The following is a 26,157-nucleotide window of genomic DNA, read 5'->3' as shown; positions in this document are numbered from 1 at the left end:
ACATTTTTTAACCTGTCCCCAATAGTGGTTTTGTATCTCTTAATAATAATTGCTGTTCTTTCCCACTCACTGAGAGCTACATATGGTAAGGGCAGTTTAGGAACCTTAGGTTCTCCCAGTAACCCTAGTAAGGAAAGCAATGGCTTCCCAGTCTCTAAGTGAAAAAATTGAGGCTCAGTAATGATTCATTTATGTTCACACACTTTGCCCAAGGTCATTCCCTTCTATTGACAAGGAAACTCACCACCCAGAACATTTCAGTTCCAAAGCATTATTTTTTTAAACCATTTCAAGACAAGCTGCACAACATTCAGCACACTCTACAAAGCCATGAAATTGGCCCGGCGTGGTCCAACTGCGTCGCTGTTAATTGCACTTACTATTACACTGCAAGGATTCAAACTAAATGAGTGAGAGAAGACCCAGAAGCCAGCACGACAGTGTGAGAACACACAGCACAACTCTTCTTCGAGGGGAAGCAAGAAGGTACAAATTGACATCTTGATATTCAAATTCCAAGTAGGTTTTGCTGACCACTGCACAGGCGGGACTTACAAAGAGAATTTCCTATGATATTGAAAGACGTAAGCCCGTTTTCCTGAAAGCAGCTGAGGGGAATGCAAGGAGAAGGAAGAAGAAATTCCATTATTAAACAAGACAGATGAAGTCAGGCACAGTGGTTCATGCCTGTAATCCCAGTTACTCAGGAGATGGAGGTAGGAAGATCAGAGTCTGAGGCTGGCCTGGCAAAAGCACAAGACCCTATCTGAAAAACAGACCAAAAGCAAAAGGACTGGGAATGTAGCTCAGGTGATAAAGCACTTGACTGAGGCCCTGAGTTCAACCACCAGTACCACAAAAAAAAAAAAAAAAGATGAGAATGGCTTTTAAGGAGGGAAGGACATTTAGGCTAGAAACTCCCTGAAAGTGGAGCCTGCTCCAACTAAGATCATCCCAAACTTCTCTGGCATTACATCAAACTTTTTCTCAGTGGAATTCTGCATATAGAGTCTCGAAAATTTCTTTCCATGGTGCTTTGATATATAGTCATTTCAATCAAAAGGTTTTGAGGTATTTTTTAAACCGAGATGTACATGTTTAAAGTTCCCCCTCCAACCTCCATTTGCAGTACATACAAATTTCTTGAATCTATAAAATTATGACTCTCATGAATACATCCCTCAAGTTACAATCACACAATGGGCTGTTGGCCCCATTAAAAAAAATTTTAAATCTTAGAATCTTACATACTAAGAACTTCTCATATCTCAGCCCAACAAAGAGAAGGCTTTGTCTGCCAAACAAGAGGTTCCCTCCACTGCTGTCTGCCTCAGATTGATTATAGAAGACACACTGTACAAACAATGCCTCTATTACGAGCGGTCACCAAACTCAAGGATAGCCAACTCTCTGCAGATGAAATTCTGCTCCTGAAAGCCATTCAGTCATCATTGATCTCAAAGGCTTTACACCAAGCAGGATGAGCCCTGCGTTCCCTGCAGCTGCTGGCCAGCAATGCATCTATGCATCTGTGCTTAATCTAAAAGTTAACTAGGTTCTAAGAACAGCAGAGAGTAACATTCTTATCTCCACCATGCATAAACCATAAACCACAGCTCACATGCTCCAACACTCCCTCCTTTCTGGTTCAAAAGCGCCTACTGAGTCACACTGCTGCAGACCAGGACCAAAGGTTGCATGAAGTAGAAACTGGATTTAGTAAGATTGGCAATTGGCTTAACAACAACCAGCTAGAGGTGTACAAAGCAAGGTTGTGTATCACTTGCCTAAAGACGGCACCATGATGTCTTACTAAACAGAAAATGAACAAACGGGTGACTACATTTCTCAGGCCCCTAAAACCAAGCTCTGGCCAGCAAAATATGAGTAGAAGTCATGGGGGCCTCTTCTGAGCCTGGCCAGGAAATCCAATGTCCTTATCCCCTTCTGTCTGGCTGCTGAATAAGGAAACGAACTTCAGGGTGAACTTGGGAGCCTGTGTTACAGATGGCAGATCCACAAGATGGAACGAGTCTGATCTCGGAAAAATCAAATGGAGCAGAGCTGCTGTGTTAGTCAGCTTTCTGTTACTATGACAAACACCTGAGACCATCAACACTGAAAGAAAAAAGCCTGATTTGGGCTTATAGGTTTTTTGTTGTTGGCAGTACTGGGGTTTGAACTCGGTAGCTTGCACTTGCTAGGCAGGCACTCTACCACTTGAGTCACACTCCCAGTCCATTTTTGCTAGTTATTTTTGAGGTAGAGTCTCAAGATTTTTCCTGGGGTGGGCCTTAGACCATGAGACCGTGATCATCCTACCAGCCTCCTGTATAGCTGGGGCCACAGACGCTTACCACTATGCATGGCTGCCTTATTTGTTGAGATGGGGTCGCACCGGGATGTACTTTTTGTTCAGGCTGGCCTTGAACCACAATCTTCCCAATCTCCACCTTCCAAGAATTGACTCACAGGTCCAGAGATTCCAGTCCATGATCAGTTGGCCCTGTTGCTTTGGGTGAGGCAGCACTTCACAGAGGGAGCACATGGCAGAATAAAATACCTCCCCTCATGACCAGGGAGCAAAGGAGAGGACAAGGAAGGGCTTGGATCCACTATCCCCTTTGAGGACACTCCCTCAATGACCTAAACACCTCTCACTAAGCCCCACCTCTTAAAGGTTCCATCACCTCCCCATCGAGCCTCTCTGGGGAGCAAGTCTTTAGTATATGGACCTCTGCAGGCGCTTAAGATTCAAATTATAACAACTGTCCAACCAAGAATGCCTACTCTAGACAATGAGATAAGTGAGAAATAAACTTTTCTTGTTTTCATTTGCCTAGATTTGGGGGTTTCAGTTGCAGGAACGAGTGTTACCTTAAATAATATGGCAGAATAGGAAGCCATTCATAAGTGTCTACATCAGAGTCCCACCGGATCTGGGCTCACTGACATGGGCCTAGCCCCATGAGACCCATAGGTAAATACTGTACTTCAAATACAATGTTGTATGACCAAATCACATACAAGGTATAAATTAGTAAAGTCCAATTACTTCCTGGAGGAAGCTGGTTAGGGAAGTCACCATGGAGAAGAGGACCTGGCATGGACTCATGGAGGAGGACAGTTATTCTGCTGTGCCAGAGGAGGTGATGGTAGAGGTGGAGGTGGTGGTGGTGGTGGTGGTGATCATGGTGGTAGAGGTGGAGGTAGTGGAGGTGATCATGGTGGTAGAGGTGGTGGTGATGGAGGTGGTAGTGGTGGAGGTGATCGTGGTGGTAGAGGTGGTGGTGATGGAGGTGGTAGTGGTGGAGGTGATCGTGGTGGTGGAGGTGGTGGTGGTGGAGGTGATCATGGTGGTAGAGGTGGAAGTGAAGGCGGTGGTGGTGGTGGTGATTGTAGTGGTAGAGGTGGAGGTGATCGTAGTGGTAGAGGTGGAGGTGATTGTAGTGGTAGAGGTGGAGGTGATGACTGTGGTGGTAGAAGTGGAGGTGGCAATGGAAATGGGTAACAACAGCAGCAACACCAGAAGGTAGAGAAAAGCATTTGGAAAAGAAAAAAATTGTACTTGCAAAAAAAAGATTAAGGGGAACAGCTACCAGAAAGATTGCCAGCCTATAACCAGTCTCAAGAGGTGCTTTCCTCTAGCCCCACCACCTTTCCTCATGCAATTATCATATCCACAAAAGAATCACACCATCGTGGTGAAGTTAGTGGAAGTCTGCGGACGGTCCAGGCTACAGTAAAGGGACAAGATCCCATTCAATTTAGGGGACAGAATGAGACAGAGTGACGCCATTATTTCTGGCACATCTCAAGCTTGCTTTTTCTAACCGTGGGTCGCACTGCACACACTTGCTTAGGGGGCAAAGTGTGAGTCCTGCTCACAAAAGCCAGTCTGCAGTAAACAGTGCAGCCAGGTGTGGACGGGGATCTGTGCTTTCCTCCCTCACCCTGGGAGTATGGGGGTAAGCTGTGATGCTCACACAGCCAAAGCGACTGAAGCCCAGAGGGCTCTGCCCATCCTACCTTAGTGACCCTCAGACACATGGGCTCTGGCCACCCAGAGGGTGAGGGTTATGTTTTAAATGTGAAATGCTCCCCCCAGGCTCATGTGTTGAATGCATAGCTCCCAACTGGTGGTGGAAATTTTAGGGGGTGGAGGAAGTAGGTCACTGGGGGCGTGTCCTGAAAGTGGTGCCTGGTCAAGGTCCCTTCCTTGCTCTCTGCGCTGTCTGCCATGTGAACAGCCTCCTCATCCACATGCCCCCTCAGCCATGATGAGTCTCACCAAGGGCCCAGAACCAATTCAGCTAAGGACAATGGACTGAACCCTCTGTAACCATGAGCCAAAATAAATCCTTCCTCCCTTAAGTGGTTTCTGTTAGGTATTGAGTCACAGTGATGAAAAAGTAACTAACACAGTGAGAAGCTTGCCAAGGTCATGAAGCTTTAAGTAAACAGCAGAAGTAGGTTCAAACCCAAACAGTAGATGGAAGGAACCAGGAGTCAAAGGAAAGGCATTCTTTGTCTGTACAAGACAAGAATGAGGGGCCCAGTGAGGAGCCCACATCCTCAGAATGACAACAGGTGAGGGCTCACTTGTGTACAAAACCATGAGGTTAGCACCTGGGGTAGATTGCCAAGATGGCTCCAGCTTCTCTCCCCACCCTGGTGCACTCCTTGGCCACGTAACTGTGCAGCGTTGTTCTGGGCAGGTGTTCTGCCCTGAGTCTGGGAGCTAGGCTCACCCACAGGACTTGCTGTGCCAACAGAACATCAGCAAACATGACACAGGGCAGAAGAGTTAGAAGGATTTGCATGAGAACCTCATGGCTCCTGCACCTTTGCCTAGGCTAGGATGGGAGACACATGAAGCACAAACCAGCTCAGGCATCCCAGCTCAGCCCATCCTACCTTAGTGACCCTCAGTGGGCAAGGCCAGTCAAATTCAGAAGCACCCTCTGGCCACCCAGGTGTGTGAACCATCAACACTCACTGCTGTGTGCTACAGAGGCTTAGTGGTTGCTTGCTAGGCAGCATCACTGTAGCAGTCAGTGAAAGAGTACTGTCTCTCAGTCCCATTTTACAGAGAAGAAACTGAGGCACAAAGGGGTGAAGTAACCTGATCCGGGCAGTGGCTCCACAGTCTTTGCTTTTATCTGTTTCATGGTCTTAATGTCTCTCAATAAAGTGACAGGAGTCTCGGCAGAAGGCAAGGGTTCCCAAGTGGAACAGAAGCAGGAACCCTGGGTACCCTGCTGATTGGTGCTATCTGCCATCCACCCTTCTCAGTCGCCTTCTCAGTCACGACTGAGGCTGGCAGTGATGGAGAGAGATCATCTGCTCACACTTCATTTCCTCACTCTCTCTGGGATTTCCGCAACACACCGAGGGAGCTCGGCACACCTGAGCTCTCCCCACCTGCCCCTAAGCAGTGCTGTCATTGCTCAGACCCCTGTTTTCAAAGACACCTTCTAGGGCCTCTCAGGTAGGACTTCCTCCCAGCTGCGCTCCTCCTGCCCTCCAGTCTTCCCCATCCTTTTTTCAAATCACCAGGAAATCTGCAGCCTGTCTCTCACACCTGTTCTGTTCCCCTCTCCCATCTCTGCTTCTCGATTCCAGATTGCTAGAGCCTGGCTTTGAGTTATACCATCTGCACATTGATTGTTCTGAGAGCCAGCTGCAGAGGTCCCCTCTGCGCGCCTCCCCATCAGCCCCTCCTCCTCCAAGGAAGGGATGATGGCTTGGCACAGAAGGCACAAGCCCCTGCTTGTGACAAGGTCTGTCAGCACAGCTCTCAAGGGTCACCGTCCTCTGGGCGATCCAACCAGGCAGGTTGCCTGCGGTTCACATCTCTGCCCAAAACCACAGTCCCAAAGGTGGTCAAGTTAAACTCTGCACCTGGACTGGGTTTCTTTGTGGCCCAACAGGACTAGTGTCCTTTGTCGTTCTGGTTTGAAATGGAGCTTCTTGGGCCTCTCCATAACCCTAATGAAGTAGACCATCTGAAGGGCCTGGCAGCCATAATGGGACCAGGTGTCCCATGAGATTCTTGTGCGTTGCCATTTGAACACAGACTTCCCAATTTGCAGGACTGGAGTCTAAAGAAGTAGCTAACGGGCATCAAGTCCTTTACATGTGTCACCTTTCACTGACTCACTTCAACTCTGGAGGTAGGTACTGTAGTCTCCCCCATATAACTTTAAGGATACTTTCTAAGAACTTCCCACTGGGTGGCTTAAACCACAGATAGCACAGAATTATCTATATACTGTGTGTTTTTCCTATATACATAAAGTAAAGAACCTTAACCTTTACCTTTTCATTTAAGGAAGCTTCTCTTTGGCACATCTGGGGCCATTTTTAAGTAAAAGAAGAGTCACTTGAACACAAGCACTGAGCTACCTCAACAGCTATCTGATAACCACTCAGCTACTAAGTGACCAACAGGCAGGTAGCATATACAGCCTGGATACGTTAGACCAAAGGGGTGATTTATGTCCCAGGCAGGACAAATCAGAATGGGACCGGATTTCATCACACTATTCAGAATAAGTAAGCAATTTAAAGCTTATGAATGATTTCTGGAATTTTCCACTTAATGAAAGAATAACCAAAGCCCTGCAAAGAAAAACCACAGATAAAAGAGAACAACTGTGCTGTGCTCCCCATTTAAAGGTGAGGAAGTTGAAGCTTTGGGATATTATATAATCCCCAGGTGGCTACCTGTGGCCAAGCTGCGCTTTGAGCAGAGATCCACCCATGCTAAAACACTAAACTGGTCGACTTCAGTGGCTCAGAATGCTGGTGAAACAACACCGTCAGGCTTCTCTAGTCTCCATAAATTGGTTAAGAATGAAACCCAGAAGCCAGACACCTTGTTTTAGGAAACTCTCCCCATATTCACTTACGGTGAGCAAGTGTAGAACAACTGCCATATTTCAGGGGTATAACGAACAATATGGCAACACCCCCACTTCCCAAAATGTTTTGCTAAGAGTTGTCTTTAGCCCTATCCAAGCCTTAGCTCCCACCCAGCGCCAGAAAGTGGGGCAACTCACAAGTGAAAATGACACTAGCTCTCTTTATAACTCCCCATCACAGAGTCAGCCCTCTGTATCGCCTCCCACCTCATCTTATCTTAGCAAAGCAGTACACAAAGTAGGCAAATAAGGAAAGTCTGGACAAATACAGCCAAATGGCTAGCCAGGCAACAATAATGGTGGCAAAGCAGCAGCGACAATCATTGACTGCTCGCCAAGGCAGAGAACCGTGCTAAGCTTGTTATAGATATGATCTCATTTTGCTCTTAGTGGCACGATCTCCATTTCACAGATGAAGGATCCTGGGTTAGAGAGGCTAAAGGAACTTCCCCAAGGGCCTGCCCCTAGTTAAGTGTTAGAGCTGTGATTCCAATCCACTTTTGAGTCACTCCGATTGCTCTAAAGCCACTTGCTCTGCTGTGGTCCCCCAGGGGCAGCACTAGCATCACTCCGGGCTGGTTAGGGAGGCAGGACCTCAGATCACACCCCAGCCCTACTAAATCAGAACCTGGGAGTATGCAGCTGAGTCCAGCGCTTAGCACCTGTCTAGTCCAGGCTTTCTTGGGCTCAGGCTGCTGGCATATTGTACCAGATAACTCTTTGCTGTGGGCACAGTCCTGTCCCATGTGGGATGCTTAGCAGTACCCCTGGCCTCTACCCCCAGATGCCAGTAGCAACCCTCACCCCTTCTCAAGTCAAAATGTTCCCTGGGAGGTTAAACTAGCACCCAGGTAAAACAGAACCAGTGGTCTAGACTAGAGCACTCTGGGCTGGGCTGAACTTCTGGCATGGATTAGACGACAGGTTTGTGTGCAAAAAGTACACGGGGTATCTCACAGGAGTCTCTAAAACAGGAAAAGGACCCTGAGTTCCCAGCACTGGATTTGGTTCTAGGTCTGTCCCTGACACGCCGTGGGAAGCAGGATGGGAAATGACAGAATCACAGTTCAGTCAATCACAGATTTGTTCAGCACAAAAAAGGCTGAACAAGAGATCGCTGCCTATGCAAACCACCTGGGAGTTGTTTAAAACTACAGACTAAGGTGTTTCCTACTCCACCCGCCCCAGAACACCTGAGTAAGGACCCTGGGGGGGGAGGAGGGACAAGCTCAGGTGATCCTAATACCATGATCCAGCCTACAGGACACACTACACCAGAACATTCCAAAGAGCCGTGATTCTAACAATTCACTCCCTTCGCCTGGGGTCTCCTCCCCACCCCGTGTGTAAGTGACAGCTGACTTCAAGGAAACCAAAGCAGATGGGGGTCCTCAGGCTGCTATGAGCTGCAATCCAGCCCAGCATGAACCACCCAGCAGGTGCCTGGGAGCACACTGAGACAGCATCGCAAGGAGGGGACTCAGCAGTGTTTCGGGGACTGACTTTATGACATGCACGTGCCACTGCTGCCTGAGCCTGCCCTGGAGAAGCAAGTGTGCTAATTACATGAACGCAGCGCAGTGTGGTGGCGACAGGTGAGGTGGAGGCTGCAGAGCAACCAGTGGGAAACGGGGATTTTGCTTTTCCGCAGCTGCAAAGTCACGTGAGATAGCAAAGGAGGCCTGGAGGAGCCGTCCTTCCGGCCACCAACTCTCTCAGCGAGATGCTAATTACAGGGATGCTGCCTAGGGGAGCAGGACACCCCCACTGATGACAGCCAGAGAGCTGGAGCCACTACCCTGACTAAAGTAGACCCAGTGAAATGTTCTCTGCAGAACCAGAAAGAAAAGCTGACATTTGTAGGACGTACCCAAAATGAGGCATTTTACATCTCATCTCATGAGCTTCCTGAGCTCAGAAATACGAGGTTGAACCCAAAAGCATGCCACCATTTTCAATTCAAGAATCCACACCAAAATTCTTCTCTTTTCTTTCTCTCTTTCCTTCTTCCTTCCTGCCTTCTTTTCTGTCACAGTCCTATGGTTTTCTAGTCTTTCCTGAAGCAACCCCTGGCCACAGAGAAGGGAAACAGGTCCTCTGTCCATGCTGATATGATGGGTCACCAGTGGTGGCCAGAACCCATAGAAAGGATCAAGGCAGCACTGTCATAAGCTAGGATTGTGGAGGACAGGTCCCCAGTGCTGGAGGGCACATGAGTTGCAGGGCCACAGAGCTGAAAAAATCTCACTCACCAAGCACAAGTCCAGAGAAGATGAGAGAAAGGAAAGCCCCTTATTACTGGCTACTTTAGATGTGCCAAGAGCCATTCCAAACATTTACGTATATTTGCTATTAATATACACAGTTTTGAAGGTGGGTATTAATTGCCACATCCAATTTGCAGGTGCGCAAGGAAGCACTGAGGATCAATTATTTATTCAAAGTCAAACAAATAGGCAATGGCTGCTTGTGGTTTGAATGCAAATCATGCATTGCCACTTGCCACCCAGAGAACGTCAGAGGGGCACAGCTGTCCCATCTACCAACAGTTCTGTCCCTCTAGTAACTAACACCTTTGACCGCATTACCTACAGATTAACATTTAGCCTCAATATTACCTAAGACCCCGAGAGGCAAGGTGTGGTCCTCACTACCCCATCAGCATAGCCTAGGAGCTGGGTGAGAAGGGAGAATCTCAGCACTGCCCCAGACCTACTGATGCAGGGTCTGCACTTGAACTGGAACTCCAGGCGATAGGCACACCAGGTCGTGTTTGAGAAGCACTGATAAGACACTTTTCTTGCTGACTCAGGGGAAGGACCTGCCTCTGAGTTCTCCTCTCCTGAGCCTGGGCTTTGGGAGTTGTGCATTATTCATTCCCACAGTTGTATTTCCTTGTGAACTCTTTCCTGATGACTCCCCACACAGACCTCTCTTCTAACTCCTTTCGCACTTGACGGTCTGGATTGCACAGTGAGCACCTCCCCATGTGTACCAGTAGTGCTGGCTCCCAGCTGGCTCCCATGTTAATTGTCTCACACATGAGGGGCGGGGCAATACAGTTAAAAGACTAATTACAGAAGGGGTGGAGATAAATTATCACTCACAAATCAAATTAGCTCCATCCAATTAAATACCAGCAGTCTAAGGGGCTGACTGGTTTGGCTGGGGTTTCTTGTTTTGTATTATGGGGTGGGGGGCTACCGTAACCAAGAGGTACTCCAACAGGTGTGCATCTTAATTCACTGAATAATCTGGCCAGCCATTATTCCCAGCCTGTTCTGAAAACCAGGCACTTAAGAGGAATAAGGGAGGAGCAGTTGATATCACGAATATGCTAAGCTAGGAGACTGGTTCTAACAATGCTGTCAGGGAAGAGGTGAGGGGGATGTCTGCCCACTTTGGGGGCCCTACCCTGAAGTCAGCAGGGGCTGATCAACAGTGTCCACAGAGCTTGACACCATGTTTATTGGAAGGCAAATCAGATTGAACTGCAAAAGTTCTTGGCCTCCCTACATTGTAGCTGGCTCCCTCATCTAGCATCTGGAGGGTGGGTGGACATGAAGGAGACCAGGTTAACAGACTGTAATTCACAGGTTCGTTTTCTCTGGGCTGATTATTTGCATGCATTTTCTAACTTAATAGTCACAAACACTCAGCAGGGTGCCATTTGGAATCCATTTTGCAGGTCAGCTGAGTGTCTTCTCCATGACTTGCCCAAGGTCAAAAATCTAGTAAGTGGTTGAGGCAGGACTTGAACACACGATTTGTCTGACCACAAAATGTAAGGCCATACAGGGACAAAAGTACTTGGGGTCCAGAACCTTCTGCTTGGTGCTTCCGCCAAGGTCACCCACCAAGATTAGGGTGTTTGCCTTCAGGGACTCGAGAGGACCCTCTCATTACTTCCTGGATCTCAGGGCTGACCAGCCCTGACCAGCCAGGACACACTCTACAACCTGCCCCTCCTTGTCACCCCTGAGGCAGCCAGGCTTTATAGCCAGGAGCAAAAGGCAGAACTGGGCTCCCTGCCCAGTTGCACACACAGGAAGAAGGAATCCATTTTTGAGCCTCTTTCTACTCTATCTATCTATCTCATCTGATTCCAGAATGCTCTGTGAAACATTTCCACTCTCACACCTCCCTTTGCAAGGCTGAAAAACACTGAGATTTTCTGATTCTCAGGGCAGAGGGGATAGAAGGAATGTAACTGGGGAAGGAATTTCAGTCCCCTCGTAAGGGCAGACACTAAGCCTGCCTTCCCACAGCCCCTATGGAGCTAGGACCCGTGGAACTCCTTCCAACGGGAGGAACTCCTGCCAACCTGCTGCAGGAGTTCCACTGCACTTCCCCTTCCATCTTTCCTTCAGAGCATCAGAGGCTCTGAAAGCCTCCCATGAGCCCCACATCAACCTAGAGCAGGTGCATATTGGGGTGGGGGGGGGGTTGCACACAACTTCAACAGATCCAGCATCATAATGACCAGAGCACATAGCTCATCCACCCCTTGCCCGTTCCAGCCTTTCTTAATTCAGGTCGCCCTTTCTACCCATTTCTCAGAGACACACAAAGCTAAAACCAAATCCACCTTGGGGTGATGAAGTGTAAAGGACAGAAGTCAGAAATTCGTGCCCCGTTCTCCTTTTTCTCTTTCATTTCTACTATCTATGGTTCATTTACAATTCTCTGTGCCACACTTCACTAAGCTAGAGCTAATAAATCTGAACTCTTAATTTCCAAGGTCAAAATTGAGACATCAACAAACCCAAAGCATCAGCAAGCCGTCCAAAGGGAGGCGACAGTGCATCTTACAGAAATAAAAGAGCTGAGCTATACCAGCCAGGTATTAATGCATTGTGATAACCAGGAAAGGCCCAACAGCAACGTTCCACAGAAAAAAAAGAGCATCTTCCAAGGAAAGAGAGGCCAAGAACCAAGTTTCTAATCTACTGAATCAAAGGAGGAAAACAAACCATGAACAAGGCTGGCAAGAGAATGAATCCCTAAAGACAGCGACAGGAGAAAGAGACAGAGCTTAAGGGTCACAGGAATGCTGGATTAAAAGTCCACAAACATTGCAAAGCTGTATGAGTCTTATCGGTGAACCACTTCCCCACTGCGCCCCGGGCTGGCTGTCACTGGTTGGGGGAAGAGGGTGCTCAGAGCAGGCTCCTAGCCACAGGGGTGCCGAGGGAGGGTAGCAAGGTGGAGAAGAGTGAGAGAGGTGGCAGAAGGCAGTCCAAGGCTTGAGACCCCATTCCTGGGTTTGATCACTTCCCTTCCTGCCTTTTTCCCTTTCTCTGGTTTGAACTCGTCCAGCTTTGAGCTTTCTGCTTTGGGCTTAAGTGTCTATTTAATTTACATAACAGCCCACCAGCATGGATTTGTATCTAGTTATTAGGGCACATTTCCCGCCACGTCTGCTCTTAACTTTTCTTGTTGAAGTCAAAGCCACAAAACAACTGAAGAAAACTATTTGCAGAGAAAACAGGATATGAACCTCTTTTAATACACAAGGCACTCAAGACAGCATCACAGGAGACAAATGAAGGATTAGTCTTCTCTGGTTGCCATAACAAAGCACCACAGACCAGGGAAGTACTGTCTCACACAGTTCTGCAGGCTGGGAGTCCAAGGTCAAGGTGTCAGCAGGGAGAGTTTCTCTCTTCTTTGCAGATGGCTGCCTTCAGGCTCTGTCTTCACACAGCCTTTCCTCTGTGTGCACATTCCTGGTGCCACTCTCTGCACTCAGATTTCTTCTTGTCACCAGTCAGACTGGATTAGTGACCACCCTAACAGCCTCGTAATAATGCAGTCACCTCTTTAATGGCCCTCTCTCTGAACACATTCTGAGGTATTAGGGGTTAGGGTTATGAATTTCAGGGGTCACAATTCAGCCCATAACAAACAGTAATGACAGTATCTCTTCAAGTGAAAATATTTGAAGTGACAATCATAGCAGTGCTTGACACCTATGAGGTCTCTTAAGGCAGATATTCTCATCCTAAAGTCATCAAAAAGGGCTCCACACATCTTCCAGTTATAAGGAGGCTAAATTGCCCAAAACCTAAGCACAGGGGGAGGTCCGAGCCTGGTGGGAAGCAAAGCAGCCCTCTCGCCCACATTCACTGGAGAGCTGTGTCTGGACAGCAATGCTAGTAGAATTCCTTGGTCTAGGATCCTCAACACGCCATAAAACATCTGACAAACTCTGTTGAAGATTTTCTGAAACAACATACTGTGTTTTCTTTGTCTTGTTAAAAAAAAAAAAAACCTACACATTTTCAGGGTTAGTCTGTGATTGAGCTCCTCTTGGAGACTTGATTTTATGGTACAAATAAGCAAAATGTTAACAAAACATCTCCAAGAGCTGGACGGGGCCTACAGACATAGTCCTGTTACAATGATCTTGAGGCATTATTTACTGATAGGATTAACAGATGTGATAGTGGACTTGGTCCCCCGACTTGAAATAATGTACCGTGTGTGTTTTTCCTACTGTAATCTAAAGCACTTGTTAATACAATAATCCAGCACAAACATTAGAGCTGATATGGGAAATTATGGCTGTCAGTCATGTCTACAGTGCCCAAAGGAGACTGGACTATTATTTGTTAAATGATTAGGTCTGATCAAAAACAAAAGCAAATGTGAAAAACATGAACAAACACTCAACCAACTATTGCAACCTAAATTTTTTCTTTGACAGACATTCCAGCACATCCATGGCTTCCCAGAAAATCTAGGATCCTAAGAACGAACCCTCTAACATAATGATAACTCACCAATTCAGCACACCTCTCCCTACACGCACATGGACACGCACACAGCTTAACAGTAGAAACCAAATTCTAGAGTTGAACGGTTTTGAGGAAAATATTCAAAATTATGTCTCTCTCCTTACATTCTCTGTTATTTACTCAAGAGCTAAGGAGAATTCAAACCAAAACAACACATTGTTCTCTCTAGAGGTCAAGGTGGGAAGAGACTGGGCCACTTCACAGGGTCTGGCTTTGAGCTGCTACACGAGGCCTCAGCGATTTAGCGAGGCAGGGGCCTTCCTTCAAATTGCCAACTCCTGCTCCAGAAGAAGGATCACTTTCTCTGCCAGACCTTTTTTTGGTACGGATCAGCTCAGGAGGGGAATTTTAAACAGCAAAGCCCACTGGAAGAGGGAGGTAGAGAATTTTCTCAAAGTGGAGCAGTTGGCTCAAATCCAGGCACCGGCCTTTATGGATCTTGGGTGAGTTACTTAAATTCTCCAAACCTCAGTTTCCTCACCTGCCAAGTGGGATAAAATTGAAACCTTCCTTGTGGCGTCAAGGTGAAAATTAATAAAGTCACACTCAGTAAACAGTAGCTATTAATGTCTAATTAATTAACAGCACTAATTAATGTCTTGATTATAATATGAAGTAGGCAGTAATAAAACTGTATTGTTTAGCCACAATGAAATATACCCTCACACCCATTAGGACTGACACCATCAAAAAAGGAATCAGAAAACAAGCAGCAACAGGATGTGGTAAGACTCGAACTCTTACAAACCATCAGTAGGAACGTAAAATGGAACAGCCAGTATGGAAAACAGTATGGCAGATCCTAAGAAAATTAAAAATGGAACTCACATACAAAAGCAGTACCACTTCTGGATATATATGCAAAAAAACCAGCAGGATTTCAAAGAGACATACGCACACCAACATTCACAGCAGTATTGTTCACAATTGCCAAGATATGAAAGAACCAAAATGTCCATCAAAGAAGAAGTGGCTAAAAAAAATGTAGACTAGACACACAGGATTATTCAGCCTTGAAAAGTAAGGAATCCTGTCACATGCTACCACCTGGATGAACCTTGAGGACATTAGAAGCAGACACAAAAAAGAGAATTGCGCTGTCACTCATAGCAGTTGTTTACAGCAACCAAACTCACAGAAAGAAAATGGACAAGCAGAGGCCCCAGGGAGGGGGTGGGGATGAGGACTTATTATTAAATGAGTGTTGAGTTTCAGTTTTGCAAGATGTAAAAGTCCTGCCAACCTGTTGCACAACAAGTGAATAGAGTTAACCCTACAGAACTGTATCCTTAAAAATATTTACAAGGGTAAACTGTGTTGCATTTTTTTGCCTCAATTTTAAAATTTAAAAATATGTTTTTAAATCTATCCCCCCCAAAAAAAATTCTACACTGTATAAATTCCTTCTTAAAATAAACTCTAGGCTCCTCCACAGCGATCAGCTGGCCCCCACCCCAACCCACAGTCATGGCTTTCTGAATCTGGGGTGACTTCCAGAGCTGATGCACCCACAAGACCATTCCAGAGGCGGTGGGGCTCAGTCCCCAGAGTCGGCTGACAGTGAAAAAATGAGGATCCCAGGATTTGCGAAGTTCACTTTCAAAGGAGATTCTGACTTTGAATGGATTCTACTTTAATGCTCTGAGACAAAGTCCTTCTGGGAAACTGCCTCCAACTCTCTTGTTACATCCTCCTAAGTGGAGACCCTCTGTCACTTCTGAGATGCCATTCATTCTGAGCTATTCAGTGAAGAGGACACTCCCAGGAGACATGATGGCCTCAGATGCTAAGGAGGCCAAGGCCAGAGGGACCAGCCCACAGCTACCAAGCTCCATGTTCACTGTGCAGCGCAGGCACCATCTCTCCTCTCCACGGCATCTCTTCAGAGGGGACACACACCTCGTTGGGGAAATCAGCCCAATTCTGTCCACCCAGTGTGGAATCCCAAGTCCTTGTGATGGACCAGGAATGTGAGTTCATACACGAACCACTTCCTGCTGCACATGTAATATGACAGGGTGGGTGACACCAAATGACAGAACCCCATGGAAGGGATCTGTTGCAATGTGCCCCCAAAAGCATAGTGCTGGAAAAATCCCAATGGGAGGTGGTACCTAATGGGTGGTGTTTGAATCATAAGGGCGCCACCCTTGTCATGGACTGATGTCCCACATTCAAGGAAGGGCTTAAGGCTGCAAGTTCATACTTCAACCGCAGCACTTCTTTTCCCTCTCCGTCTCTCTTGTGCCCACTCTCTTTGCCCTTCAGCCATGATCCAATAAGAAGCCTCAGTAAGATGCTGGCTCTCCATCTTGGACTTCCCAGTCTCTAAAACCATAAGACAATAAATTCTGGGCTACATAGTAAGACCCTGCCTGAAGAAAAAAGAAAGGGGAGGGGAGAGGAAAGGAGATGAAGGAAGGGAAGGGAAGGGAAAAGCAAGGAAGGAAGCCCATGTCGAGTAAAGAACCAATTAAACAGCCCAAGGCAGATCTAAATCCAAACAAAAACATTCTCTTCCACACCCATCATCCAATGAGAAAGCAATAAAGACCCCGTCACATGGCGAGGTACTAGCTTCAAATTAAACGTGTGGTCAGTGGCCTGCATCGGTGTGAATGTCTAAGGTTCTTCCTGTTGCCAACAAACCACTGAGCTGTGTGACACAGCGCGTCTTCAGTGACTTCAGCGAGTCTTGTTTCACTTTCCCTACTTTTGCTGTTTTTTCCCTAAGAAAACCTGACTTGATTGAGAGCAGGAAACAGTCACAGGTAAGTTCGTGTGTGATTTCAGCCTGGAATTTTTCTCAGTCACAGCCAGGATTCATATTAATACACCTTGATCAACTCAGCTGACGGTGTACCTAAAAGCTATGCCTTGTTCCTGGAGTGCAAATCAATAGCCAAAAAGGTAATTTCAAAAAGCAATCCCAGTAACTAGGCATGGTGTGGCATGCCTACAATCCCAGCACTCAGAAGGCTGAGGCAGGAAGATCCTGATATCAAAACCAGAACCAGCCTGGGCTACATAGTGAGACCCTGTCTCAAAAGAGAAAGGAAAAAAAAAAAAAAAAGAATCCCATTTTGTGTGTGTTTGTTTGTATAGGGTCTCATGTTTTTTGCCTGAGGCCAGCCTTGAACCACCATCCTCCTACCTGTACCTCTATGTAGCCAGGATGATAGGAATGCACATCCACACCTGGCTTATTGGTTGAGATGAGGTCTCACTAACTTTTTGCCAGGACTAACTTCAAACCATGACTCCCACTGTTTTCCACCTCCCAAGTAGATGGAGTAGCTGAGATTACAGAAATGGGCCACCAAACCTAGCCAGGAATCCCATTCTTTGCTTGCAATTTCCAAAGGTCACTAGAAGGGATTTATTCATTCAGTCCCAACAGTATTTATTGAGTTCCTAATCTGAGATAGGCACTGGGGTTTGTACACAGACACACAGAGAAGGGTGAACACAAGAGACTCTGGCCTCTGGCAGCTTCTGTTCTCGTAAGGGCCAAAGCAGGAGACTGTGTCTGGAAACAAGCTAAAAAGCAAAGGCCTTGGGTGTGGCTCAGTGCCTGGAAAGCACAAGGGCTGAATTCAACCCCCAGCACCGCATGGGAAGAAGGGAGGGCTGTTCCCATTACATAATTTTACACATCTACTCTTGCTAAATTCTATCCTCACTATCCCAGGTCACGCTCAGAAAACTCTTGCTCAAATGAGGGCTAAGTGCATCGACCTGGCAGTTATCAGATTCTCCATCCTGGTGAGGAAGGAAGATGTGGGGGTGTGGGGGGACCTAGCAGGAAGTTCATTTCCAGTGTAAGGGAAATGCTTGTGGAGAGCCCAGTCCCTTGCTGGAATGCCCTAGGGCCTTGGAAGCACTTGCTAAACACCAGGACATGATTATTACTCAGCCACCCCTGGGCTCCATGCTAAGATAGATACCGAAAAACATCACAGTCCCCTCCCCCAACATCCAGCATGGCACCTGCTCCCCAGTGCGAGCTCAACGCCCTAGGGAAGCAACAATGACAGGTTTGGCCAAAAACTCACCCACATTCTTCTCTTGGAACAAAAATATTTGATTATTTCTCTAGTTCTACTGCAGAGCTGGGGAAACGGTTCAAGACTGCAATCCTGAGACCTACCTGCTGCCTTCAGATCCACCACACAGCCTACTCCAGGGAAAAGCTCAATTTCCACTTCCCGAGTTCGAGGTTTAACACAGAATGAAAATACAACATCCATTCCAGAATCTGTCTCTCTTGCTTTTGCTGAAGTTTTCAAGAAAGGACATCACTGCATTTGCACTTTGACCTGAGAACAGCACCTGCTCCGGGCAAAGCGGTGATACGGAGATGTTTGCTGAGAAACCGGGATGTCTGCAAATCCAATTTCTCTCAAAGCACCTTGGCACTTTTCTTTGTGCAGCCAGGTAAGAGCTGAGGTCCCTAAACGGGAAATGCACACACGTCAGGGATGGTGAGTTTCTTTGTGTGTTAAGGGCTGAGAAATGCATCGTGAGGTCTCTTGTAGCTGTGTGAACATCACAGAGCACACTTACGCCAACCCACAGGGGACAAGTCAGTGACCAGTGTAGCCTCTTCGTGCAAGACATGCAGTGGACCCAAGACGGAGGAGGCTGATGCCATTATAACGTGGCAATTTTACAGTAAACTTGTTTTTTCATAAGTAGAAGGAGCACATTCTAAAATAATGATAAAAAGTAAAGCATGGTGGACAGACATAGTAGTGCACACTTGTAATCCAAGTAATCAGGAAGCTGACTCAGGAGGATCTTGAGTTCGAATCCAGTGTGGGGAGTTCCAGACCCACCTGAGCTACCTAATGAGATTTTTCCAGAATTTTAAACACACAAGACTACACACAAAACACACTAATGAGTGACCTTTAACTCTACTCAGGAAGAGTCACCGTTTTGGGGTGTTCTTACAAAAATGGGTTCCCTGTGCATTCCCATAGGATGAGATGTAAGGAGCATGCAGCCCACAATCAGCTGGTGAGCTTAGATCACCTGCTGGACCTCCCACACCTCTCATCTGCACAGTGGGGACAATGAGACCCTCTCTGAAGCTGGTGTCCCCCGCACAGCCTGCAGTGGGTGCTTGGGAAAAGGCCATCATTATTATTAGTCTGATGACTGTTAATAACAGGGTTGTTCCAAGCAAGAATTTTTGGCAGTTCTGGGATAGAGAGACTATTTTTTTTTCATTTTTCTTTTATTATTCATATGTGCATACAAGGCCTGGTTCATTTCTCCCCCCTGCCCCCACCCCCTCCCTTACCACCCACTCTGCCCCCTCCCTCTCCCCCCCCTCAATACCCAGCAGAAACTATTTTGCCCTTATTTCTAATTTTGTTGTAGAGAGAGTATAAGCAATAATAGGAAGGAACAAGGGTTTTTGCTGGGTGAGATAAGGATAGCTATACAGGGCATTGACTCACATTGATTTCCTGTGCGTGGGTGTTACCTTCTAGGTTAATTCTTTTTGATCTCACCTTTTCTCTAGTCCCTGTTCCCCTTTTCCTATTGGCCTCAGTTGCTTTAAGGTATCTGCTTTAGTTTCTCTGCGTTAAGGGCAACAAATGCTAGCTAATTTTTTAGGTGTCTTACCTATCCTCACCCCTCCCTTGTGTGCTCTCGCTTTTATCATGTGCTCATAGTCCAATCCCCTTGTTGTGTTTGCTCTTGATCTAATGTCCACATATGAGGGAGAACATACGATTTTTGGTCTTTTGGGCCAGGCTAACCTCACTCAGAATGATGTTCTCCAATTCCATCCATTTACCAGCGAATGATAACATTTCGTTCTTCTTTATGGCTGCATAAAATTCCATTGTGTATAGATACCACATTTTCTTAATCCATTCATCAGTGCTGGGGCATCTTGGCTGTTTCCATAACTTGGCTATTGTGAATAGTGCCACAATAAACATGGGTGTGCAGGTGCCTAGAGAGACTATTTTTAGGCAGACAGAACCGTAACCACACACAAGAAGAACTCTGTGTTCTTCCTTTACACAGAATCCACAGTACCAACCAACGGGTTCCCCAATCTTTAAAATGCTTCCCCCCCAGAATGTGCTTTGTCTTGTGTCTGGATTAACTCTGTCTGGGTATCCTCTTAATAAAACCCTCTGGACTATTTATGTCTTAAATAACAAAGCAAAACCTAACATGAGCGCGCACACACACACACACACACACACACACACAGCCACTAAGCACACTCCTTCACCAGAAGTCACTCCCGCCTGCAATGTGGATGCAGCAGTTTGGGTTTTCCAACTCCCAGGAAAGTCCCCTTCCCCTCGGGTCTGCTCAGGACCTTTCCAGCTCCACAGTTCTGTGACTCCATGGCTCAGTTGTCCCAGGGAGTGGCCTGGCAATGACACCTTTCATGTGTGCTCTGAACACTCACCATGGTGAAGTCTCGTGCCAAGTTCCAGGGACACACCCTCCAGACAGACTCACCAGCCAGACAACCAGAAACACAGCCCAGGGCCGCCAGAGTCTGTCTCACTGGCCTGGGCTGTGAACCCCACAGCCCAGCTATGCTGTGTCACCCACAGGCAAAAAGCCAGACCCCAAAGGCTGAAGTCACTTACCCCGGTCCATCCCCAGATCCCTATCCACTCAGTCACTAGTAATAATATGCACTTCTCTATTATTTAAATCTTTAAAAATCACAGCCACTTTAAAACACTTTTCTCCCAGATGCGAAGAAGTGAGGCAGGAATGCAGCTCCAGAATACAGACTTAGTGATCACAGTTTCCCTAAAGAGGAAATGTTAAAGGTCAAGCAAGAGTGACTGGCAACATAACCCACTGGAAGGAAGCCAGCAAAGTGAGACTCACAGCCAGGAGGCACTGGCCCAGCAGAGCAGGCTGCGAGAAGGAAGGAGCGACAGAGACAAACAGCAACACGATGATCGATCGATGCTCCAGCTTCAACCCGACCAGGCTGAGCAAAGCAAGCTCCAGCTCACCTGAGACCATCCTGCTGCCTGTGAGTAACTGCAACCCGGTCAGCAGGAGGTCTGCATGGGAAAGGCCTTCACTCACAATGAGCCCCCCGATGGCAAACTCGCTGGTTACACAGCGTTGCGGGTGCTTCAGATTTGAATTCTGGGCTCCCCAGGAGCAAGCCCCTAAGCCTGGTCATGGTGGGGAACTCGAAGAGGGATCTTAGGGAGCCCAGTTTTGCAGAGAAATTTCATTCACTGTGGGCCCAAGTGCACAGAAGCCACCAGACCCCAACGTCAGGGCTGCCTGTGGATGTGCAGTGTGCACCATCTGGGTGAGCAGCAGGCTGGGAATGGGGGACATCCCAGTGGTTGGGGACCTTGTGAGCTGCTGCCCATCCACACTCCAGAGCTAGGGTATGTGCTGGCCTTCTTGCCCACCTGGTGACCGGCTTCCTCAGACCAAATACTAATGTTCGTGGAGGCACCACTGTCATTCTCCACTGCAGTCATTTGCTGTCGGGGGATCCCATTTCAGATGCGCTAGGCCTTCTAGAGGTGGTTCTCAAAGTGAGATCAGGGAACCCCTGCTGCAGACTCAGTTCAGGATCTGTCAAGCAGACTCCTAGAACCCAGGTCAAACCCTCAAGTCCAGTGCTCTGTGGGATGTGCTCACCCCACATCTCCAGGTGGTCCACGAGTCAGGGAGGCTGGAGACCCCCGGCCCTAGAGCAGCCATTCCCAAAAATTCCCCAAACATGCGCCAAATTTTTGGGAGAGATTTAAAATAAACACATTTCAGGACCCCACAGACTGCTTGTACTTGCATCTGCCTTTGCCCCAAATTCTGAGAGAGACAGTCTAGGGAATGTAACCCAGACAGTACCCACAAGATCTATCAGAAAAAGAAATCAAGAAAACAATGCCATTAAAAACCACATCAAAAAGAATCACAGAACTTTTTTCAACCATAGAGAAGTGAATATTCTGCTCAACCTGGGTGAAACACTTACATATCAGGAACCCCAGAGGCCTGTGTGAGGACAGCTCCCCTTTCCTGGCCATTCTTTGCCATTACTGAAAATGTTGCCCCATGGAAGTATGAGAGAAATGATGATGGTCCCCACAGAATGAAGCCAAGAGCTGGAGCAGTAGGCCCAGGTGATGACCAGTAACCAGGTTTGGTCTTCAGTGACTTAAAAAGCCTGAACCAGCTGAGCACCGGTGGCTCAAACCTGTAATCCCAGCTACTTGGGAGGCAGAGATCAGGAGGATCACAGTTCAAGGCCAGCCTGGGCAACAAAACCAAGACCCTATTTCAAAAATACCCAACACAAAAAAGGGCTGGTAGAGTGGCTCAAGTGGTAGAGCACCTGCCTAGCAAGCATGAGGCCCTAAATTCAAGCCCCAGTGCCACAAAAAACAAAACACCTGAGCCACACTCTAAAACTTTTAGACTATGATTTATTCCAGCCCAAACTGCCACTAACTTTACCCTCACAATGTCACAACCCAGCAGAGAGGCAGCCCTCCCACTCCCCATCTTACAGCTGGAAAGTAGGGCAGAGAGTCGAGTGTTTCCATGAGTCACACCTGGGCACAGCACGAAGCTGGGAAGCCAGAGGCCCTGATTCCACCTGGAAACAATTCCACTGGGTTAAGGCAATAGCATTCTCTTCTTTACTGCATTAGTTTCCCACGGTCACGTACTTGGTGATTTAAACAGAAATTTATTCCCTCCCAGGTCTGGAGACTGATAACCTGAAATCAAGCACTCACAGGGCTCTGCTCCCTCCGAGGCCTCGAGAGAAGGAGACTTCCTGGCTCCGTCCAGCTTCTGGGGCCTCCTGGCATTCCTTGGCTTGTGGCAGTTTCACTCCAATCTCTGCATGTGTCTTCACATGGCCTCCCTCTGTGTCTGTCTCTTCTTAGGACACTAATCCTATTGGATTAAGGGCCCACCTTATTCCAGGACAACCTCATCTTAACTAATTACATTTGCAATGGCCCTGTTTCCAAACCAGGTCACATTCTGAGGTTCCAGAAAGGCTATGAATTGAGGGGAATATGAACGCTGGCCGAGCAGTTACGCAATACACACTTGCATTCAACAGGGCCCATGGTCTTTTCCGTCGGAAGAATAGAACCACAACTGCCAATTGGGAGAATCTTCATTCTTTCTCTCTTCCTTTGGTATTAGAAGGTCAACAACATTTTAGCTGAACACATGGTCACGAAGAACAAAGACTACCATTCCCAGCCTCCCATGCACATGGAAATGGCTGGGACTAAATGAGATATATACAAAAGTAATGGCCATCATCAGCCATGGCGCCACATGGAGACCCCATCTCTAGTTCCACATTAGCCTAGGTGCACGTGTGCCCAGCTCCACCCTAGGGTGAGTGCCCAATCATCTCTTGTTTTCAGGAAGGTTTCAACCAATTCCAAGAGTCTTGTCCCAGGTACAAGTCTCAGAAGCTCTTCCCTCAGCTCCAGTTGAGGCATTGTAAATGTGAATTCTAGTGGCAAACCACTCGAATTTTGCTGACCTATTATGAGCTGGGGCTCAGCCACCACTGGGTTCTGCTAGGTGGCTCCTCTGACATGCTAGACACAGGTATGATGCCCTGGGTATAGCCCAACCCAATGCTGTGTGATTTCTAGCCAGCATCTAGTCCCCTAGCTTGGGAAACAGCACCCCCAGTGTTCTTTGGGAACCACCCTCCCCCATTCTCATCCCTACTCTTGGACTGGACAAGAGATTCTAGCCACACCTGTGAGATTTCATTCATTCATTCAACATTTGTTTATCTCACACTACATGCCAAGCCCTGGGATCAGGGAAGTAAACATGAAAGGCTCTGCCTTGTCCTCATGGAGTTTACACTCAAGACTTTTATGGAAATTGCTGGGAAAGAGAAATACTCTTTTTCCCTAGAGGGTGGGATGGAGGCTGGATGGAAGTTAGCAGCCATCTTGCCACCATAAGAGATACAGCATGACAATCAGATCCTAAAGTCCTTGACTTTGCCACACTGACTTTTTCAGTTCCCTGAAAATATATATATATATAAAACTGGTTTTTGCTTAAACCAGTTTGAGGGTTGGGGGAGGGAGAAGTTACACCTAAAAGACTCCTGACCCATACCTTAAGACTTCCTCAGAAAGGTATTTGAGACAAGTTTGCAAATTCCTAGTACTGACAGGTGCTTTACTGAAAATGACCTTTCTTGATGTCCCTCACTCCTAAGCACTCTAAAAGGTGCTTTCTTGCCAGGCGCTGGTGGCTCTCACCTGTAATCCTAGCTACTCGGGAGGCAGAGATCACGAGGATCGCAGTTCGAAGCCAGCCTGGGCAAATAGTTCACGAGACCCTATCTCGAAAAACCCCGTCACCCGAAAAGGGCTGGTGGAGTGGCTCAAGGTATAGGCCCTGAGTTCAAGCACTAGTACTGAAAAAAAAAAAAAATAGGTGCTTCCCTGTTGTCACTTCCAGTTTTTAAAGGACTCCTCTCAGTAACCTCCAAGGACAGAGAACCGTCCTCACTGTCTCTCCCACTGTGCATCAAGACCCAAAGCAAGCATCCCATCCCTGAACAACCAGAGATGGTTCCAGCCCCAGTAGGGGCAGGAAATTGCCTGCCCCTACTGAGGCTGCAAGTAACATCACTTTTTTTGCCCAAAGATGAAACCCCACTGTCTTTCCTGCAGGTGGCCACAGGGCCCGGGGAGTCTGGTAATTGCTTTCACTCCTAGGCAAGCAGCCCAGGTTAGAGCACTCACCATACTTAACCGTCAGCAGCAGAGCAGCACGCCTGAAGCAGGCTCGCTGAAGTTAACTGACCACATCCTAACGGGAAGCCTGATAGACAGCTATTTTAGACCCCATACTCACTTCCCCTCAATGCTGAGCTGCCAGGAGGTCAGGCTGGAGGAACAGAGCAGATGGGATGGGGACAGGGGTCACCCCAGACTTGGGATACAGAAAGGCTTAGGGGAATCAGCCAAGAGGAAAGGAGGCACCAAGGCAGGTGGTGCATTTGCACAGCAACACCCCATTCTCACCTCTGAGTACACGGGGTATCTGGTGTAGGTATCTGGGGTGAGCTGGAGACTGAGGTTTCCGGCTTGCCTCCACCACCCCATAGTGCTGCTCTAAAGTGGTTTCCATCTTGTCACTCCTTGATGGTGGGGTGACTTTCCGTTAATTTTACCAAGAGATAACAAGAAACTCAAAGATTTATGTATCATATTGTTTATCATTGCTTTTTTTAAGGGATTTTTAAAAATGTTCAAGAGAAGGGTTAAATGAAAATACATCCAGGCCTTCCCTTACAGGCACAGGCACAGAGATCCAGGAAGCACCATCTACTGGGTGTGTGCCTGAGACTGAATTATAAGTTTGGTTTGGTTTGGTTTGTGTCTCCCCACCTCCGACCCCCACTTCCTGGAATGGGAGGGTCTGCTCCCCCAAACCTGAAAGTGTCGTCAATACACAGCTTCCTAGAGAGATGTCACTGTCAGGGTGCTGATGGAGTGGCAGTCTATGTGGAGAGAAGCTTCTGGCCTTCTTCCTCATTACCCCCTTCCCAGCATCCCGGTCTTCTTCCAGGGCTGAGGACCATCAGATACATTGCCTCCTAAAGCTGTGCCAGCCACTCACCAACAGCAAAGCAGTGGTCCACTGCCTTCCAACTCAGGGGTCGCCCCTTCTCCTGGCCTGTGGGCAGTTTAAACCCCGAGTGGCAGAAAAGTGACTGCTTGGTTCTAGAGGCTGGGATCAAGGCCTGGCAGATGTGGTGTCTGGTGAGTGCCATCGCCAGGTCCTCACTGTGTCACTGTGTCCTCACATGTGCAGGAGTCCAGGGTCTCTGGCGGCTCTCCTGCGTAAGGGCACTAATCCCACTGGTGAGGGCTCCACCTCACGACTCACCTCCCAAGGCCCCACCTCCTAATGCCAATCCCTCAGGGGTTAGGCTTCACCCTGTGAATTCTGGGAGGAACACGAGCGTTGAGACCACAGCATCTCCCTGCATTTCTCCTCCTAGATCACAGAGTTCTTCTCACAGACAGCAGCCCCACACTTTACAGACAGGAGAGGCTCTTAGCAGAGCACCTGGAGTGGGGGACCTGGAATCTCAGTTCTCCCACTCTGGGGCTATATGGCCCGAAGTTCAATGCCAAATTTCTCAAGTCTCAGCAAAAGATGAAGATGAAGACAGTCCTCTCTCCCCAGCTATTGAGAAGACTAAATGATCTAGACACCGGGAAGGGACGCCAGCAAATCAGCAGTCAGGACATATGTTGTCATTGACTTTCAGGCCTGAGGAAACTCTACAGACCTCTTGGTCATGCATTAAAATTGTGGAGGTGACTTTGAAACAAGCCACTCATCATCTATAGATGAGCTCTCTTTCCTGGAAAGTTCTTTGTGACAAT

The 26,157-nt window shown here is 47.6% G+C and overlaps 1 protein-coding gene across 4 annotated transcripts in view; it reads right to left on the bottom strand.

The window, feature by feature from the left end:
* Chst11 (carbohydrate sulfotransferase 11) overlaps positions 1–26,157 on the bottom strand; it is a 245,341-nt gene that overhangs the window by 193,103 nt on the left and 26,081 nt on the right. The window lies entirely within an intron of this gene.

The sequence above is a fragment of the Castor canadensis genome, chromosome 8 (assembly GCF_047511655.1).
Source record: "Castor canadensis chromosome 8, mCasCan1.hap1v2, whole genome shotgun sequence".
Taxonomy (NCBI): Eukaryota; Metazoa; Chordata; class Mammalia; order Rodentia; family Castoridae; genus Castor; species Castor canadensis.
Note: the sequence above shows the minus strand (reverse complement) of the source record. Positions and strands in the feature narration are given on the sequence as shown.